The sequence below is a fragment of the Delphinus delphis genome, chromosome 8 (genome assembly GCF_949987515.2).
Source record: "Delphinus delphis chromosome 8, mDelDel1.2, whole genome shotgun sequence".
NCBI lineage: Eukaryota > Metazoa > Chordata > Mammalia > Artiodactyla > Delphinidae > Delphinus > Delphinus delphis.
In genome coordinates, this window is record NC_082690.1 from 13,050,682 (window position 1) to 13,069,826 (window position 19,145).

Sequence of the window (19,145 nt, forward strand, 5' to 3'; positions counted from 1 at the left end):
CGCGGAGCAGCTGGGCTCGTGAGCCATGGCCGCTGAGCCTGCGCGTCCGGAGCCTATGCTCTGCAGCGGGAGAGACTGCAACAGCGAGAGGCCCGTGTACCGCAAAAAAAAAAAAAAAAAAAAAAAAAAAAAAAAAAAAATCCATACAGGCAATAGCCTCAGCCTGGCCTCCTAACCCCACTCACAATACCCTCCGCCTACCTTCTACCCAATAACACTATTATCATTAGAAACTAAGAAGACATTGTCAAGGCAAAAACAGACATAAACAGATATTCACATAACACAACAGAGAAGTGGTCTGAATTCCCACAGTGAAGGTAGAACGCCTCGTCGGCAGCCTCCTTCCCTGATCACTAACACAAGTGCAAAACCTTTCCCTGGCCCCAAACTCGGTCTAACTTGTCTCCCTACTTCTAGTCTAAGCACAGAGCCCACCAACCTTATTCCCTTCCCCTGCTTTTCCTTTTAGTCACCCCCACCTACAGCTAAATCACTTTTTCATCCACGCCACATATTCCGTACCATCTTTTCAACAAGTCTCTTCTTTGGCGTCCTGTGAAATCCTGCTTAATGAGCAAACTCCCACATGGCTGCAAATCCTCACGCCAGCATTCTTTCCACCTCGCTGTCAAATGGAAATGTGGCTTTCCCTTAACTGGAACTAGCTCTCAAACCCCTTTCCCGAAGCTGCTTTCTCTTTCCTGACCGCAACTCTAAAAAGGCCACACTTGCTTTCAACCTACCTTGCAGAGCGTTGTCCTGCCGCCATCGCCCAAGAGCTCTTCTCCTTTGCAAGTCTTTCCCCTCACTCCTTAATGTACGCTTCTGACCTTTAATCTGGAGCACGTGCTCTCCAGGAGCACGCTGAGCTTTTATTGATGACTGATGACCTAAGCCTCTCAGCATCTCAACCTCCTCAGCATCAATGACCTTCACCTCCTTTCTGTTTCTCACCACAAAGCAGTGGCTCTCAAAGCATAGGACCACTAGCATCAGCGTCACCTGAAACGTGTTAGAAATGCAAATCTCAGGCCCTGCCTAGACCTGTTGAATCAGAGTTTTCAGGGGTGGGGCTGGCAATCTGTGCTTTAACAAGCCCTCCAGGTGATTCTGATGCTCAAAAGTTTGAGAACCACTAATGCAGAGGAGGGCCCCACCATGGATCATGTATCAATTGGAGATTTTCAACTCTAAGACCTCTGCTTCACCAACTTGTCCTCATGTTTCCTATTCTCTCAGCCTTGTTAATCTAATATTTGCCATGGTCTGAAGATCTAAAGCCTCTTCTGGCCTCACCTTCACCCAATCTGGATCCTGGTCAGCATTTCCAAGATGCCTCTAAGCTTGCAATTGCTACTAAACTGGTTTCCCCTAAATTTGGACATTTGGCACAAGCTATGAAATTGTGCTGATTGAATCCAAGCTAGCTCTCTTACCTGGACCATCGATGCTGGTTTATAACCATAGTATTCATTTCTTTAGGATTGGTTAATTTGTTCTTTACAATATTTCTAAAATTTATCCACTTTCTTCAATACTGACATTTCCACCTTGTCTTCCACACTTTCAGCCACTTGGCTTGACTCTTACTTTACTTAAAAACAAAGGCACCCAATCAAGTTCCCTCCATTTCTACCCACTGCTCTCCAAATCATCTCAAGAGCTGCTTCTCCCAAAGTAGAAGCATCCTGCTCTCTTACGCTCTGAATCTTCTCCCTCATGACTCCACCAGAACCTCGCTCCTCAGGAATGCCAGTGGAATGTAGGGCCTCTAAGAAGGAAAGTTCAAGACCATGTCTTGCCAGAGGGCAGAGGAGGTTGTCAGTGATTAATAGTGTCATATGCCAGAAATAGATCCAAGATAATGAAACTGAGGAAAGGTTGTTTTGTTTGGGCCATTACTAGATAACTGGTTTCAAAATTGCTGTTTTAGTAGAGAGGTGAGGACAGAAGACAGATTGCAGGAGGTTAAGAGAATGAAGTAAGGATGTAAGGGTGTGTATGGCCCACTATTAAGAGAAATTTAGCCATGCAGCAAAAAAATGAGAGTAGAAATGTAGCTAAAGAGACTGAGGACTCAATGGACAGTCTTCTCTCCACCATTAGTGAGATCTGTGTTTGTTTTATGCAAAGGGAAAGCAGCCAGTAGAGAGGGACAGAATAAAGACACTGGAAGATGGGTTAATTAAAGGAGAAAAGTCCTGCAAGGGACACAGAAACATGGCGTAGACAGCAAAATCGGAGGGGTCTATTCATCAGGACTCTTGACTGCAAATGACAGTGTATCTTCATCAACTAACTTAGGCTAAAACAGAAATAGACTGGCTCACATGACCAGCAAGAGGAGTGTAACAGGATATAACTGTACCCAGAGGTTTGATGTTTCTGGGACCACTGTCTCACCTCTGCTGCACTGTATGTATCTTCCATACTCTCTCCCATGAAGACAAGCACAGACTACACCCATTCCACAGGATGCTCCTGCTGTATATGTTCCCAACTTTTCCACCAGAAAATAGAGCATTTCTCCTCAGCTCTGGTCAAATACCATCAAGACGGATCGGGCCAGTCTGACTTTCATGCCCAGTCCTATGGTCAGGGAAAGAGGAAGAAGCCAGAGTGTTCGGATCCACAGTCCTCATGGAAGAAGAGGAACTCTTCACTCTCTCACAGAAGGTATGATGCCTTGACCAACAGGCTGGGAAGAAATGAGGTACAGGAGAGACAGTGCCACTTAGCCAGGGTCAGCCCCAGATAGGAACAAAGGCATCTCTCTGACACTACGTTGGGTGTGAAGGTAGATATATGTGTGTGTATGTACATTATATATAATATATACATGTATAATGTATGTACATATATAATGCATATATGGGTGTATTTGTATACTTACATATACACATGCATACATATGTATAGTTATACAGTTGAAGAGGCGTGTCACAGGCCAGGTGCTCTGAAAGCAGATGCTGAGACAGTCTGGTTTGCAAGATGTTTATTGGGGATCCACACCTGTGAAAGGCAGGAAGAAGCTGTATTTGTCGGAGGACAATGTAGAACTGTAATGCGGACCTCCTTCAACCCAGAGGAGCGCTCTGGAGTGGGTGTTGCTAGTCAGAGTTGTCTTACATCAATTAGAAATAGCTGGACCAGGGGACTTCCTTGGTGGTCCAGTGGTTAAGAATCCACCTTCCATTGCAGGGGACATGGGTTCGATCACTAGTCGGGGAACTAAGATCCCACATACTGTGGGGCAACTAAGCCTGTGCGCCACAACTACTGAGCCCTCGCACTCTAGAGCCCACGAGCCACAACTAGAGAGAAGCCTGCACGCCGCAACTAGAGAAGGCCGTGTGCCACAACAAAAGATCCCACATGCTGCAGTGAAGATCCCGTGTGCCGCAACTAGGACCTGACACAGCCAAATAAATTTAATTAATTAATTAATTAATTAAAAAAAAAGAAATACCTGGACCAAAGTGCCAGGGCCTTTATACACCTGTGTCGCTCACAGTCACTGGAGGTGGGCTGTCCCAGGGAAGGTATGATCTCAGGGGAGGTCATGCTCTCTATAGCTGAAGCAGAGTCAGAAGTTGCTGACAGCTGAAAGCTGCTCTCTGTATTTCCCAGAACAGGGCAGCGAGCCCTTCTTTAAAGAGGGATCTCGATGGTGCATCTTCATGTGTACCGTGCAAGAGTGGAAGAATAGAAGAGCTTTAGGGCAGTGAAACTACTCTGTATGATACTGCAGTGGAGGGTAGATTTCATTATACATTTCTTCAAACACATAGAACGTACAACACCAAGAGTGAACCCTAATGGTAACTATGGACTTTGCTTTTTTGTTTTTAATTTAGTTTTATTTATTTTTATACATCAGGTTCTTATTAGTTAACTCTTTTATACATACTATTGTATATCTGTCAACCCCAATCTCCCAATTCATCCCACTACCACCCCTGCCCTGCTTTCCCCCCTTGGTGTCCATAGGTTTGTTCTCTACATCTGTGTTTCTATTTCTGCCTTGCAAACTGGTTCATCTGTACCATTTTTCTAGATTCCACATATATGCGTTTAATATACAATATTGGTTTTTCTCTTTCTGACTTACTTCACTCTGTATGAAAGTCTCTAGGTCCATCTACATCTCTGCAAATGATCCAATTTCATTCCTTTTTATGGCTGAGTAATATTCCATTGTGTATATATACCACATCTTCTTTATTCATTCGTCTGTCGATGGGCATTTAGGTTGCTTCCATGAACTGGCTATTGTAAATAGTGCTGCAATGAACAATGAGGTGAATGTGTCTTTTGATTTATGGTTTTCTCAGGGTATATGCCCAGTACTGGGATTGCTGGGTCATATGGTAATTCTATTTTTAGTTTTTTAAGGAACCTCCGTACTGTTCTCCATAGTGGCTGTATCAATTTACATTCCCACGAACAGTGCAAGAGGGTTCCCTTTTCTCCACACCCTCTCCAGCATTTGCTGTTTGTAGATTTTTTGACTATGCCCATTCTAACCGATGTGAAGTGATACCTCATTATGACTCTTAGAGGAAAACATAAGAACGCTCTTTGACATAAATCACAGCAAGATCTTTTTTGGCCCACCTCCTAGAGTAATGGAAATAAAAACAAAAATAAACAAATGGGACCTAATGAAACTTAAAAGCTTTTGCACAGCAAAGGAAACTATAAACAAGATGAAAAGACAACCCTCAGAATGGGAGAAAATATTTGCAAATGAATCAACAGACAACGGATTAATCTCCAAAATATAAAAGCAGTTTATGCAGCTCAGTATTAAAGAAAAACAACCCAATCAAAAAATGGGGAGAAGACCTAAATAGACATTTCTCTAAGGAAGACATACAGTAGCCAAGAGGCACATGAAAAGCTGCTCAACATCACTAATTATTAGAGAAATGCAAATCAAAACTACAAAGAGGTATCACCTCACACCAGTTAGAATGGGCATCATCAGAAAATCTACAAACAATAAACGCTGGAGAAGGTGTGGAGAAAAGGGAAACCTCTTGCACTGTTGGTGGGAATGTAAATTGATACAGCCACTATGGAGAACAGTATGGAGATTCCTTAAAAAACTACCTTATGATCCAGCAATGCCACCCCTGGGCATATATCCGGAGAAAACCATACTTCAAAAAGACACATGCACCACAATGTTCATTGCAGCACTATTTACAATAGCCGGGACATGGAAGCAACCTAAATGTCCATTGACAGAGGAATGGGTAAAGAAGACGTGATACAATGGAATATTAGCCTTAAAAAAGAATGAAATAATGCCATGTGCAGCAACATGGATTGCTAGAGATTGTCATACTGAGTGAAGTCAGACAGAGAAAGACAAATATCATATGATATCGCTTATATGCCGAATCTAAAAAATGGGTACAAATGAACTTATCTACAAAACAGAAATAGAGTCACAGAGGTAGAAAACAAATTTACGGTTACCAGGAGGAAAGGGTGGGTGGGGGAGGGATAAATTAGGAGATTGGGATTGACATATACACACTACTATATATAAAATAGATAACTAACAAGGACCTACTGTATAGCACAGGGAACTCTACTCAGTACTTGGTGATGACCTATATGGAAAAGAATGTAAAAAAGAGTGGATATAGGTATGTGTATAACTGGTTCACTTTGCTGTAAACCTGAAACTAACACTACATTGTAAATCGACTATACTCCAATAAAAATTAAAAAAGAAAAAGCTGCTCGGCGGCTCTGCCTGAGCGTGTGCAAGAGTAGAAAGAGAAAATGAAATTAACTAAGTTCACTTACGAGAAGTTGAAACTTAGGGCCAATATGGTCTGCTGCACCATCCATGGGATTGAATTATGTGTCCACTGCCATTAAGAATGAAGGGTTTATCATTTCCTAATTACTTAAACACATTATAAAAGAAATGTGTGTAAGGACGCTGTTTGATTCCTAGACAGGCCTCTGAAATATACCATGTTCAGAGGAATTTTAAATAATTTTTTAATGGTCCAGGCCCTATACAGATCACATAGAAAACCTGACCTCTGACCACTGTTGTAAATCAAAAATGATTAATTTAACCTTTCTCTCCTTCTATGTAATGATCCATGGCAGATACGGTTCTGACCACTCCTGTTCTGAGCACTTGTTAGCTCTACTCAGTCAGTAAACATTTACTGAATACCCCACTATATGCTAGATGTTAGGCTGGGCCCAGTAGAAACAATGGTTATTAACACGATGTCGCTTATCTTCAAGAAAACCTCGGTTTTGTATGTGAGATAGGCCCATCATCGGCAATCGCAATAAAGGGTGCCAAGTATTAAGATTATGTTCGTAGTATGCGTTCAACTAGTCAGTCATATCATACTACTATATCAGGAGAGATGGAAGAGAAGGTACATTAACTGAATGCCTACTGTTTGCTCTATATTTTATATAGGTCATCTCATTTACTCTTCACAAGAGTTCTACACAGTAGATATCACTTGCCCCACGCTCTATGGCTCAAGGAAGAAAGTCACTTACCCAGGGCTAGGTGTTTAAAAAGCCTGGACCAGGATCTCTCTCTCCAAAGCCCAGCTATTTTCCCAATAACCTAAAGCCTCCTGGGGTGCTACATTTATCTGTATATGTCTGTCTCTTAGAATGGACTGTATTCATTTTAGGGTGAGAATCTTACCTACCTCATTATTTTCTGCCTATGCCAAAGTATACTGATTAGTTGGTCAACAAATATGCATTTCATAACCAAAATGTAGTACAAGTTTCACAAAACGATGTTCCCTAGAAGAACATAATTGGCATTGAGTTATTATTTGTAAGAAAAAAATGAATGAAAGAGAGACTGTATGAATGAATCAATGAAGGCATGAATGAAGGCTGAACTTGCTTTTGGCTCAGGGCACTTGCGTTTGCTGGTTCCTGGTTGGGGACTGTTTTCCCCCACATTTTTACATGACTTGCTTCCTCAACACTCTCTTCAGTTCCCAGCTCAAGTGTCACCTTATCAGCACCACCTTCACTGGCCACCCTATGTAAATAGCAACTACCCCTCCAGCTGTCACCTCCACCTCCTGACCTGCTCCAGTTTTTTTCACAGCACTTTACCACCCCCTGACATACAGTATATTTGCCAGTTCATTCATCCTGTCCCTCCACGGGAACCCGCACCCCACGTGAGCAGAAGCCTGTTCTGCCCTGTATGCTGCTGCAGCCCCAGTGTTGTAAGTGCTCAATTAATATCTGTTCCAGGAATGAACTTGACTGTTAAACACAGTCATAGAGATCAAATTCCTTCCTTACCTTTTCTCTTGTTTTGCCTGGAAAAATTAAATAATTTTATCAACGCTTTAAACAGTGCTGTGTTCCAAAAGTATCATCCTTCTGTGAAAAAGCTCTGAGGTTGTCTTTTCTTTTATGTCTTTTTCATGTGCACAGAGGATGGGGTTTTGTTGGGATATGTCACTGCTTTTTCCCATCTGCAGAAGTTGGAGATAAAACAGCGTGTCCAATCTCTCCTCAGTGAGCTGAAAGGTTAAAAGAAGTGCTTTCTACCCACTAAGAGGAAGGTGTTTTGACTCTCTCCACTTCTACTTTCCTCCTCATGACTCGATTTTGGTGGTGGTTTGGAAGTTAAGTGAAAGATTGTTTTAGCCACTATAATATTGGAAGAGCGAAAAGAAACTCTGAAGGTTAATATTTACTAGCAGAACAAAAGAGTTGCAAACAGCTCAACTGGAGTTCTCCATGTCTCCTGCAGATAACTCACAATCAAAATTCTTTCACTGTAAAGGAGGGCCCTTCACTATCTTATACAGGCTCTTTTTTTGTCTTAGATAATTAGAGAAAGTACTCGTTTCAAGATAGCACTGAAACATAATACCGTAATAATATTCATTGCAATGGAATTTTACCTTTATGATAATATTATCTAGTGGCAACCAATCTCATTCGCCAATTCTCTGTGTCTCTAATTACTTGGAGAAGCATTCTAACATTGTGATATTTAAGGGTAGGTCCTATGTGACTAGGGTGTTAACAGACTTTAATGCAGAACCTTCGGGATTAAAATAAACGATGAGCTACTGAGGGCACACTCAAAGCTGAAATAGTAATAATACTTTATATGACACTCCACTTTTCTCACTTTTTCGTCACCACCGTCTCTGCATTAGAAAAAAGTCAGAATTGGAAATTTTCCCCCGATTACAGGAGAGATTCCAAGATCAATAACATCTTACATTCACACAGCTAGAGAAGATACGGCCAAGACTCGAGCCCGGGTCTTTGGGCTCCTATGACCTCCTCAACTGGCTCTCAACAGCCCAGAAAAATGGAAACTGTGCCATGCGCTATAGGCTCTCCCCTTCAGGATCTAATTGCTGGATCTCCAAGTCAATAACATATCACAGTTTGGACCATACTGAAAAAAGGAAGAATTTGTGGAGACAATTCAAGATGAGAGCACAACTGGCAACTGTGACCCAGCCCAGGCCTGTGACTTCGGGGGAGAAAGCCCTGAATCACATACTGAACAGAGGGAAGAAGTCCCCAGATGAGCTAGCTGCCAGAGCAGGCTGATTTGGGGTCCGGCCAAGCATTTACTCTGAAACCCTCATGGATTATTCAGTAGTAAATCATTGTTTCTCTTCTTAAATTCTTTCTCCGCAAAGAGGAGTTATTTCCTTTATGATTAATAGTTCCCCGAAACTATTCATGTGGGTGCATTTCTTTATCGCCTCTCTCACCTCTCTCTCTCCCTGCCCCCCTCCTCCCCCCTTTCCACATCCCACCTCCCTCTTTTCCCCTATTTCACTCTTTTTTATCACAGTTTTTAAATCCTCATTCTTGCCTGGGATGTTACTTTTTATTACTGCGTTAAAAATTACCACAAAGTTGGCATCTTAAAACAACACAAATTTATCATCTCGAAGCTTCTACATGTCTGAAGACTGGGCAGAGCATAAATTCTCTGCGCAGGGTCTCATTGGGCTGAAATCAAGGTGCCAGCTAGGGCTTCAGTTCTCATCTGAGTCCTCTTCCAAGATCACTGTTTTTTTGGAAGAATCTGTGTCCTTGAGGCCATTGGACGGAGATGCCCCTTTTCCTGCTACCTGTCAGCCCAGAACTGCTTTCCCTGGCAGTTCCTTGTCATCTGCCCCCACTATCCATTCACAACACAGTGTTTGCTTCCTTCCAGAGCAGCTGGAGTCTGTCTTTCTGACCTCCTCTTGTACAACCAGCTGGAGAAAGCTCTTTGCTTTTTAAAGGACCAATGTGATTGGGTCAGGTCATCCACTGTGCCATGTAGCATAACCTAGTCACTGGAGTAAAGTCCATCAGAGTCCTAGTCCCAGCACCGATGCAGGGCATGCGTACAAGGAGCATGGGAAGTCTTGGGGACCATCTTAGAATTGCGCCTACCGTATTTAGCTTCGTACTCCATCTGTGTAGCATGTTGTACACATCAAAATGTTTTCTTTTTCTTTCCAGGACACGATTCTGCCCTCCTATTTGAACCACTCTTCATTTGTCCTCTGAGAAGCCAGTTTCTTGAATCTCCCCTTTCTCCTTCCACACTTCCCAAGCTTAGAGGGTATGATATTGTATTACTTATATTACTTCTCTCTCCTCCATAGGACTTAGCACCGTGTCTTACCAGCGAAGATGTTCATTATGTGTTTGCGGGATGAGATTGGACTGGTTCGAATCATTGCATGTCTTTGAGAAATTAGGCATTTAGCTAGCAGACTATTTTTTTTTTTACATCTTTATTGGAGTATAATTGCTTTACAATGGTGTGTTAGTTTCTGCTGTATAACAAAGTGAATCAGCTATACATATACATATATCCCCATATAGACTGCTTTATTGCACTTCCAGGCCTCAAGGACCGCGCAACAGTCATCTGAACCTCTGTCAGTCAGCTCGCTGGACTGACACTGCAGTTACCTGTCTAGGTTGCTAGGAGAGAGCTCCCAACCAACTGACGATTCTATGATTTCATCGAATGCAAGGGGCGGTCAAGAATGATCAGGGGGAAAAAGGCCTCTTTATAAAGAGTGCATTAAACTCTCTACCTCTTTTCCATTTCATGCTCACTCATTGTATTTTTTTTAATGTACTTTAAAAATCTTTTTGAAAGCAATGTCTTTTCTATTCAAGTGGAATAATATGATTCACCCTGCACTGCCCATGGTCCCTACTGTGCTTCCAGGGGATATAGCAAAGGGCTACTTTCCTTTACAGCCTTTGATTTGTTCCTTCTACATCCTGTAATTTCCATCCACACCCAACAGCCAAGTGCTGTGTGGGGCTAATTAAACACTATAATTATCCATGAGTTATGGCCCAGAAGCAGAGAGAAAATCTAACACATGTCTGATTGTAATATCAGGTAAATACTCAAGATATGTGACTGGTGAAATGCAAAATATTCTGTTCATTTAATATTCATGATGAATAGTGAATTAGTCTAATCACATTAGCTATTCTATTCATTTATTAGGTGAGAGTGATTAGATGTGAATAGCTGTGGAAAAAAACCCTCTCGAGTTGCAAAAATTAGACGTCTATAGTTTTATTATGTTTATTTTCAACTGAGGGTAATTGTCTATAGATTTCTCTGAGACTAGTCTACACCCCTCCCTTAACTTTGCCCCTTGAAAAACTGAGTGCAGATTACAAGGGTAGAGAGAGCAGATGACACAATGCAGATCTGGCATACAAATGCTCACATAGATTGTACAAACATCTGAAAATACTGCATATCAACATTGCGCTTGCAAGGATATAACCATACTATTTTTTCTTTTATTTTTTTATTGTGGTATAATTTACATACAATAAAATGCATAAATCTGGCCACTATGGAAAACAGTATGGAGGTTGCTCAAACAGCAAAAATAGAACCACCATGTGATCCAGCAAATCCACTCCTGGGTATACATGTATCCAAATAAAATGAAAACACTAATTCGAAAAGATATGTGCACCCCAGTGTCCACAGAAGCATTATTTATAAGAGCTAAGATACGGAAGCAACTTAAGTGTCCTCAACAGATGAATGGATAAAGAAGATGTAAAAAAAAAAAAAAAAATAGAAATGAGAAGAAAACCAAAAACAGAGGTGATATATGTATACATATAGCTGATTCACTTTGCTGTACAGTATAAACTAACACAATATTGTAAAGCAGCTATACCCCAATAAAAATTTTAAAAAAAAGAAACTAGAAAAAAATACACACACACACAATGGAATGTTACTCAGCCATTAAAAAAATGAAATTCTGCCATTTGCAACAATATGGATGGACCTAGAGGGTATTGAGCTTAGTGAAATAAGTCAGACAGAGAAAGACAAATAGTGTCTGTTATCACTTATATGTGGAATCTAAAAAATAAGACAAACAAATATAACAAGACAGAAACAGACTCACAGTTACAGAAAACAAACTAGTGGTTACCAGTGGGGAGAGGGAAGGGGGAGGGACAAGATAGGGGCGGGAATTAAGAGATGCAAACTACCATGTATAAAATAAATAAGCAACAAGGATATATTGTACAGCACAGGGAAATATACTTTTTTTTTATTCTCAAGAAGAAAAAACCCCACTATATTTATTTAGTTTAACATTTACCCAGATCTAAAGAAAAAGATTTCAAAAGATAACCTAGGACATATACCTACGCATGCACCCCCTGACCCAGATAACCTAAAAGAAAAAAATAAGGGCAAAGTTCTGTCCAACAGATAAATTTATCTTCGATTCTGGAAGATGTTTCCACGTCCTCTCCCTCTTGCGGCCTCTGGGGCCTTCAGAATAGCAGCCTTTCCCCGACCGGCCCTGAGCCTTGGGTTTATTTTTCATGCTCTTTAACATGGGTGTGTTTTTCAGCATGTCAGGCAAAATCAGAAAGCGGATCTTGCTGCCATGGATGTACACCTGCTCCAGCTGTGCCACTCGGCCATCTCTGTACGTGACTGTGATGTCGGACATCCGGCAGTTCATGTTGTCCTCGGCTTCAATGAGCTTCCCTCGATACACCTCACCAGTGTTCATCTCCCATGTCACGATGTGACCCTCAGCCTCATGTAGGACTTTAATCGCATGCCAACAGACATCTCGGCAGGAAGAGAGTTCGGCTCTGGTCTCCTCTTCCTTTCTGGTGGGGAGGTGACTCTCGCGACTGTGAAGGCGTGAGGCGAGTGAATGGCGGGTCCTGCCTAGACATTATTTTGCACTAACTTTAAATGGAGCATAATCTATAAAAATATTGAATCACTGGGTTGTACACCTGAAACTAATATGATATTATAAATCAACTATATTCAATAAAAAATAAAACTTAAGTGTACAGCTCAATGAATTTTTACCTAAATAGATGCCCATATAAGATATAGTTCAAGATCGACATTTCCTAGAAATGTTCCCTTGTTCCCCTTCTCAGCCAATACCCACCGCCTCCCCAGAGGTAACGACTATTCTAACTTCTATCTCCATACACTAGGTTAGCCAGTTCCTAACTTCATCCAAATGGAATCATATAGTCCCATAATACTTTTTAAAGAACTGTATGTATAAAGTCATTTTAATAGAGGAAAGCAAAACAAAGGGGAAAATCTATTATCCCACCACCACCACCACCAAAAGTGAAAAAAAGAAAACCTTCAAGATTAAAACAATTGATATATACATATCATTAAATATTTCAGACACAACAGAAAACGATTTGGGAAAGCCTTCACTTTTCAAGAGTTGTTTATTACTAAGCAAACCCTGCTGGATCTTCCCCATTGGTTCCTTCAGATTCCCCCCTCCATCCCTCTGCAGCCTTCTCTGGGCCCCTGGAGGCTGGCCTTTGTGGGCTACATCAATGACTCCTGGCTACCTTGTGTCTACTTGGGAACTGAAAAGGATAGCACTAGCCATAGATGGGAGGGCAGCAGTGAGTTAGGCGGGCATGTTCATTCCCCTGACTCTCCCTGCTTCACCTCAGGCAGCCTCTCCTAAAGCTAGCTGCTCTCCCCAAGAGTAGGAATGGCCTTTCCCCTTGCCTCTTAGGCCACGCTGGTTACACTTCCCAGCTTGGGCTTGCCCCTGATTGCTTCAGCACCTCTGGCTTGCTTTCCTTCATCCTTCCCATGCCTTTGCAAATAACCCCTTCATTAAACTCTACTCCATTTGAATGTGCTGTCTTCTGCCACTGACTACCATCCACATTAAGTTTTTTTTTTTTTTTTTTTTTTGCAGTACGCGGGCCTCTCACTGTTGTGGCCTCTCCCGTTGCGGAGCACAGGCTCCGGACGCGCAGACTCAGCGGCCATGGCTCACGGGCCCAGCCGCTCCGCGGCTTGTGGGATATTCCCGGACCGGGGCATGAACCCACGTCCCCTGCATCGGCAGGCGGACTCTCAACCACTGCGCCACCAGGGAAGTCCCACATTAAGTTTTAAATAGGGTTTTTAGGAAATACTTTTGCATCCATCATGTGCATAGGCTATACAGTGCTTCGTGGGTGATAAACTGTTTCTACAGGTTTGCTTTATTAGCTACCTCCTTCTAATCAAAGGACACTTACATCATTCACATCCCTAATTCATCCAATCTTTAAGCAGAACAAGGAGACTTGTCTTCAGGCATGAGCAGGTAGAACCAACATCGCTACAGTAGAACTGAAGCCCAAGGTGGATGAGAAAATCGTCAGAAAACAACTAACTTATTTTAAGTGTCCAGATCCCTAAATCCAGGCAAACTGCATCCTGGAGTGTGAAGATACTCAGAGGCACTGTCAGAGCCACCATCTCTTTTAAAGAACTGTGGAGAGAACCAGAGATGTTTATCGTGAAATAGCAAAGACCTGAGAGGAGGGGACAGGACAGCTCTCTAGGGATGAGACCATCTCTGAGGCTCCAGAGGATGGGTTCACAACCAGGTAGTGGAGGTTACAGTGAATGTGGCTCATGGCCTGTCAATTTCACTTCATTCATTCACTCATTCAACAAATAATTACTGAGAATCTACCACCTGCTGGGCACTGTACTCAGCACCAGTATAATAAATATAACAGTAAACAGAGACAAAACTCCTGATGCCATAGCTTGTTTTTATGGGAATAGACAATAAGTAAATAAAGGAATATATAATACGTCAAGATTGATAAGCACCGTAAAAAAGTAAATCCAGGTAAAGAGGGTATAAGGAGGTGAAGGAGGATGCTCCCTTTTATATAGTGTGGTCAGGTTCAGATGTCTGAGAAGGTCTCTTCTCTGAACGATCAACTTAGATATCTGGGTGGTGGGGTGGAGGTAGGAATTCATGTGGATACACAGGAGAAAAATGGTCCAAGTGGAAAGAACAGCATCTACAAAGGTCCTGAGGTGGGTGCATATTTCACCATGTTTGGGGAATAGCAAGGAGATGATGACTGAAGTCAGACCATCGTACCCAGCGGTGAATAAGGAAATTGGTAGAAACTAAGCTTCCACCTTAATCTGCTGGAGACAGATTGTGTAGGGTCTTGGGCCCTTAATAGTACTTTGCCTTTTACTTTGAGTGAGACAGGAAGCTATTGGAAGACACTGAGCAGAAGAGAGATATGATATGACTGCCTTGTGTAGAATAAACTATAGCTGAGTGGAGGAGGAAGTAAGGAGACAGTTAGGAGGCTGTTAACCCACATGAGAGAGGATGGTGAGCTGGACTAAACTCAGCGTGTCAATAGAATGGTTAGAAGTGGTTGTTAGATTGGATATATATTTGGAAGTAGAGTCAATAGCATTTGACATTGAATTGGAAGTAGGATGTGGTAACAAATGATGTGTCAAAGACGATCTCAAGGTTTTAGAGAAGAGAAAATTATAGCATGTAATTGTCATTTATTGAAATAGGAAAAACTTCACAATAGCAGATTTCAGGGGAAAATAAGAAGTTTAGTTTGGGATGTGATAAATTAGAGACATCAGTTAGACATCCAAGCAGAGTTGTTAGGGAAGCAATTGGCTATATGAGTCTGGCTTTCAGGAGAGAGGGCCAAAATGGATATAGAAACTGGGGAGTTATCAGTATATGAATGGTATTTAAAATCATGGGATTAGATGAATCCCTCTTTCCCACCCCTAAGTTTGTGTAAACTGAGAACTGAGCCCTGTGGCACTCAAAGATTTTGAGGTCATAAGAAGGAGAAGGAACCATACCAAAAAAAAAAAAAAAAAGATTGAGGAGGAACTGCTGGTGAAGTGGGGAGAACCCAGAGGGAGTGGTACCCCAGGGACTAGTGAAGAAAGTGCTTCAAGTGATCAACTGTAGCTAAGGTTGCTTACAGTAGACCAAGCAATATGGTGCCTGAGACATCTATCCAGGGTAAACTCTAGTTCAAAAAGATACATGCACCCCAATGTTCATAGCAGTGCTATTTATAATAGCCAAAGCATGAAAGCAACCTAAATGTCCATCGACAGATGAATGGATAAAAAAGATGTGGTGTGTATACACACGTATATACACATATGTATACACATATTACTCAGCCATAAAAAAGAATGAAATAATGCCATTTGCAGCAACATGGATGAACCTAGAGATTATACTAAGTGAAGGAAGTCAGACAAATACCATATGATATCACTTATATGTGGAATCTAAAAAAATGATACAAATGAACTTAATTACAAAACAGAAACAGACTCACAGACATAGAAAACAAACTTATGGTTACCAAAGGGGAAATGGGGGGATGAATTGGGAATATGGGATGAACAGATACACACTACTGTATGTAAAATAAACAACAAGGACCTACTGTATATCACAGGGAACTATATTCAATATCTTGTAAAAAACCTACAATGGAAAAGAATCTGAAAAAGAATGTATATATATATATATATATATGACTGAATCAGTTTGCTATACACATAAAAGACTGTAAATCAACTACACTTCAATTAAAAAAAATAAATTTTTAAAAAGAAATTTCAACATACCTTAAAAAAAAAGATAGTGCCTGAGAATCATCTGTAACTTCTGGCAACGCCAAGTTCTTTTGTGACCTTGACTAGAGCCATAGAGGAGTCATGGGAACAAAGACCCACCTGGAGGGAGTTCAGGAAAGAACTGGAGGGACAAAGAACAAAGAGGAGTCATGGGAACAAAGACGCCCCCTGGAGGGGCCAGAATGTATAGACAACTCTGTCAGTGGGTTTTGCTGTAGTGAAGAAGACAGGGATGGGGTAGTAACTATAGGGGGTGTGGGGTGAAGGAAGATGCTTTGGGTTGGTGGTCTGGCTCAAAGATGGGGACTATTCCACCATGTTTTCAGGTGGCAGGAATGATCCAGTAGAGCAGTGTTACATGTTGATATGGGGGACAGAGGGGAAACTGCTCAGGGCACATCCTTGAGTAGGGTAGAGGATAGGAGTCCTAGTGTACAAGTAGGAGGGGTTCTGTAGAGCCAACCAGAGCCATTCTTAGCTTATCTGCTTTATATTTTGCAGTTCCACAGAGACTTTCACCAGCGGAAACATGAGTGTTTAACAACTGATGTAAAAAAAAAATTGATAACTATTTGCTTTAGTTATCTCTCACATGTTTTTCTGAGTCATTTTACCCCCATCTTACTAATAAGGAAGGCTCATAAAAGTTATATGACTTGGGATTAACATATACACACTACTGTATATAAAATAGATGATCAACAGGGACCTACTGTATAGTACAGGGAACTCTACTCAATATTCTGTAATAACCTATATGGGAAAAGAAGCTAAAATAGAATGGATATATGTATATGTATAACTGAATCACTTTGGTGTACACCTGAAACACAACATTGTTAATCAACTATACCCCAATATAAATAAAAATTAAATTAAAAATAACAACAAAAGTTATATGACTTCATCAAGTTCTCAAAGCTTATATGAAAACCAGGTCTCAAGCTAGTTCTGGCTGATTGCAAAGACCATAAATGTTCCACGACATCGGAGCCTAGAATTCCCCCAGAAGGTCCACCAGCTAACGAGAAAGGGACGACATCATCTTAAGATGCCAGGCAAAGAAAAGCACAACTATGTAAACCTAGAGAATCCCACACACAAGCATTGAGGAAGCAAGAGTAAGTTACAAGCCTGGCCCCGATGCAGTGAAGCCTTTGGGGAAGATGTGGTTCACCTGATAGATGGTAAAGGCAGAGAGTGATGGAGGCGTCAGCATTTGACAACATGATAGGAAGATCCTGAGAGGAGCTGGTCTCCAAAGTAGGGCTGTTGAATCCCGTGTGGATGGGAGGGAGCAAATGTTGCCACTTGAAAGTGGGGCGGTGGAAGTTGAGAAAAGCATTGTGGGGCTTCTTTGGGTTTCCAGTCACTTCAGTGAACACTTATGAAGCCCCTACTATGTACACAGCACAGGAGTTCATGTTCAGGAAATGAAGAAGAGCAGTCCTCCTTCCAGAAGTTACACAATGAACAATTCGAATTCACCTAAGATTTCTAAATACCTGTATCAGTCAGTGTTCCCCAGAGAAGCAGAATCAATAATACATAAATAGAGATATAGATGATATATATAGATATAGATCAGATCAATTTATTTCAAGGAATTATAGGGCAGGCCAACAGTCTAGAAACTCGGGCAGAAGTGGATGCTGCAGTCTTGAGGCAGAATTTTTTTTCTTCTCTGGGAAACCTCAGTTTTTTTTCTTAAGACCTTCAGCTGATTGGATGAGGCCCACCCACGTTATCCATGGCAATCTAGTTAATCAACTGTAGCTGGTAACCACATTTACAAAATACGCATTGGGTCAACACCTGGATCAGTGCTTGATTAAATAAGTGGGTACTCTGGCCCAGCCGAGCTGATACACAGCGCTAAGCATCACAGTATCCTATCCGTTCCCAGTTTATTCCATAGAGGCCAAAAGCAGGTACTTTAGAGACTTTTGCCTTTTAGAATTGCTGTTGCTTGATCAGGTGTTGAGCTGTAGACCAGTGAGGGGTCAGAGAAGGAGCTGTCTCCAAGCCTTGGTACTGTTAAGGGTGGTTTATAAAGGTTCTAATTCATTGTAATTAATTTTCATTGTGCAGAGGCAGAAGGCTGGCAGAATGAAAGGGGGTAATTTCACAAGTCAAAATAACAAATAAGTAAATACAAATAGTCCCCACTTCCCAGGAGCATATCACCATCTCCAGGTCTCACCACCTGGGATGGAACACAGCCCTGAGCCCCTGTTGCTCCTTGACCCGGCGCGCGCGCGCGCGCACACACACACACACACACACACACACACACACACACACACACACACACACACACACACACACACACACACACACACACACACACACACACACACACACACACACACACACACACACACACACACGAGAGATTCACCACAGGGCGGGCTGGGGAAGAGACGCCCTCCTTGGTTGCGCTTGTTGCAAACAATGAAACGTTGCACGGAGCCTCTTTGTTCATCTCCAGGCTCGGAGCCCTGGAGAACCAAGCAGTGCAGGCACGTATGCCGGATATTAAGTCTCATTTCAAAGCCAGCCGCTGAGCCGACGGCGTAACCTGACGGGTGACGTGCGAGCGGCTGCGTGCTGGAAGTGGCAGGCTGGGATCCGCTTTGAGCATCCGCGTGGAGGGACAGGAGATGCAGAGGAAGACGAGGCTCTGGGCTGTGGGGTATTTTCTTTTTCGGAGGGTGAGGCAGGAAAGGAGGACTTGACTTTCTCCGGCCTGAAATCCTGTGTTGGGGTTTCAGGAGTCTTGAGTAATGACTGGTGTAGGTTTCTCATGGAGGACTCATTTATCTAGGTGCCAGTGGGTGAGCCTGGCTTCCCAAGCTTGAAAATTTAGATTTATTGGGTGCCAGAAATTGGACTGTACACCATTTAATAGGCCCATGCACCATGAAGGTGAGGGTGGGAGGATAAGTGTCAAGAGGGCAGAATGGTTGGGGAAGGGGCTCAGTGTGAAGAGAAACAGCAAAATCTGATTAGTGCCGTAGAATGCTGGCCGCGGCGGGCAGGAAATACAAGACTCTGGAGAAACCGGTGGTTTCTGAACAGAGCCGAAATCAGATAAACCTTCGGGAAGAGAGAGATG

The 19,145-nt window shown here is 42.2% G+C and overlaps 1 long non-coding RNA gene and 1 pseudogene across 2 annotated transcripts in view; both read right to left on the minus strand.

The window, feature by feature from the left end:
- Positions 1–19,145, minus strand: part of LOC132428935 (uncharacterized) — a 290,602-nt gene that overhangs the window by 146,170 nt on the left and 125,287 nt on the right. The window lies entirely within an intron of this gene.
- Positions 11,792–15,437, minus strand: LOC132428933 (small nuclear ribonucleoprotein Sm D3-like; annotated as a pseudogene).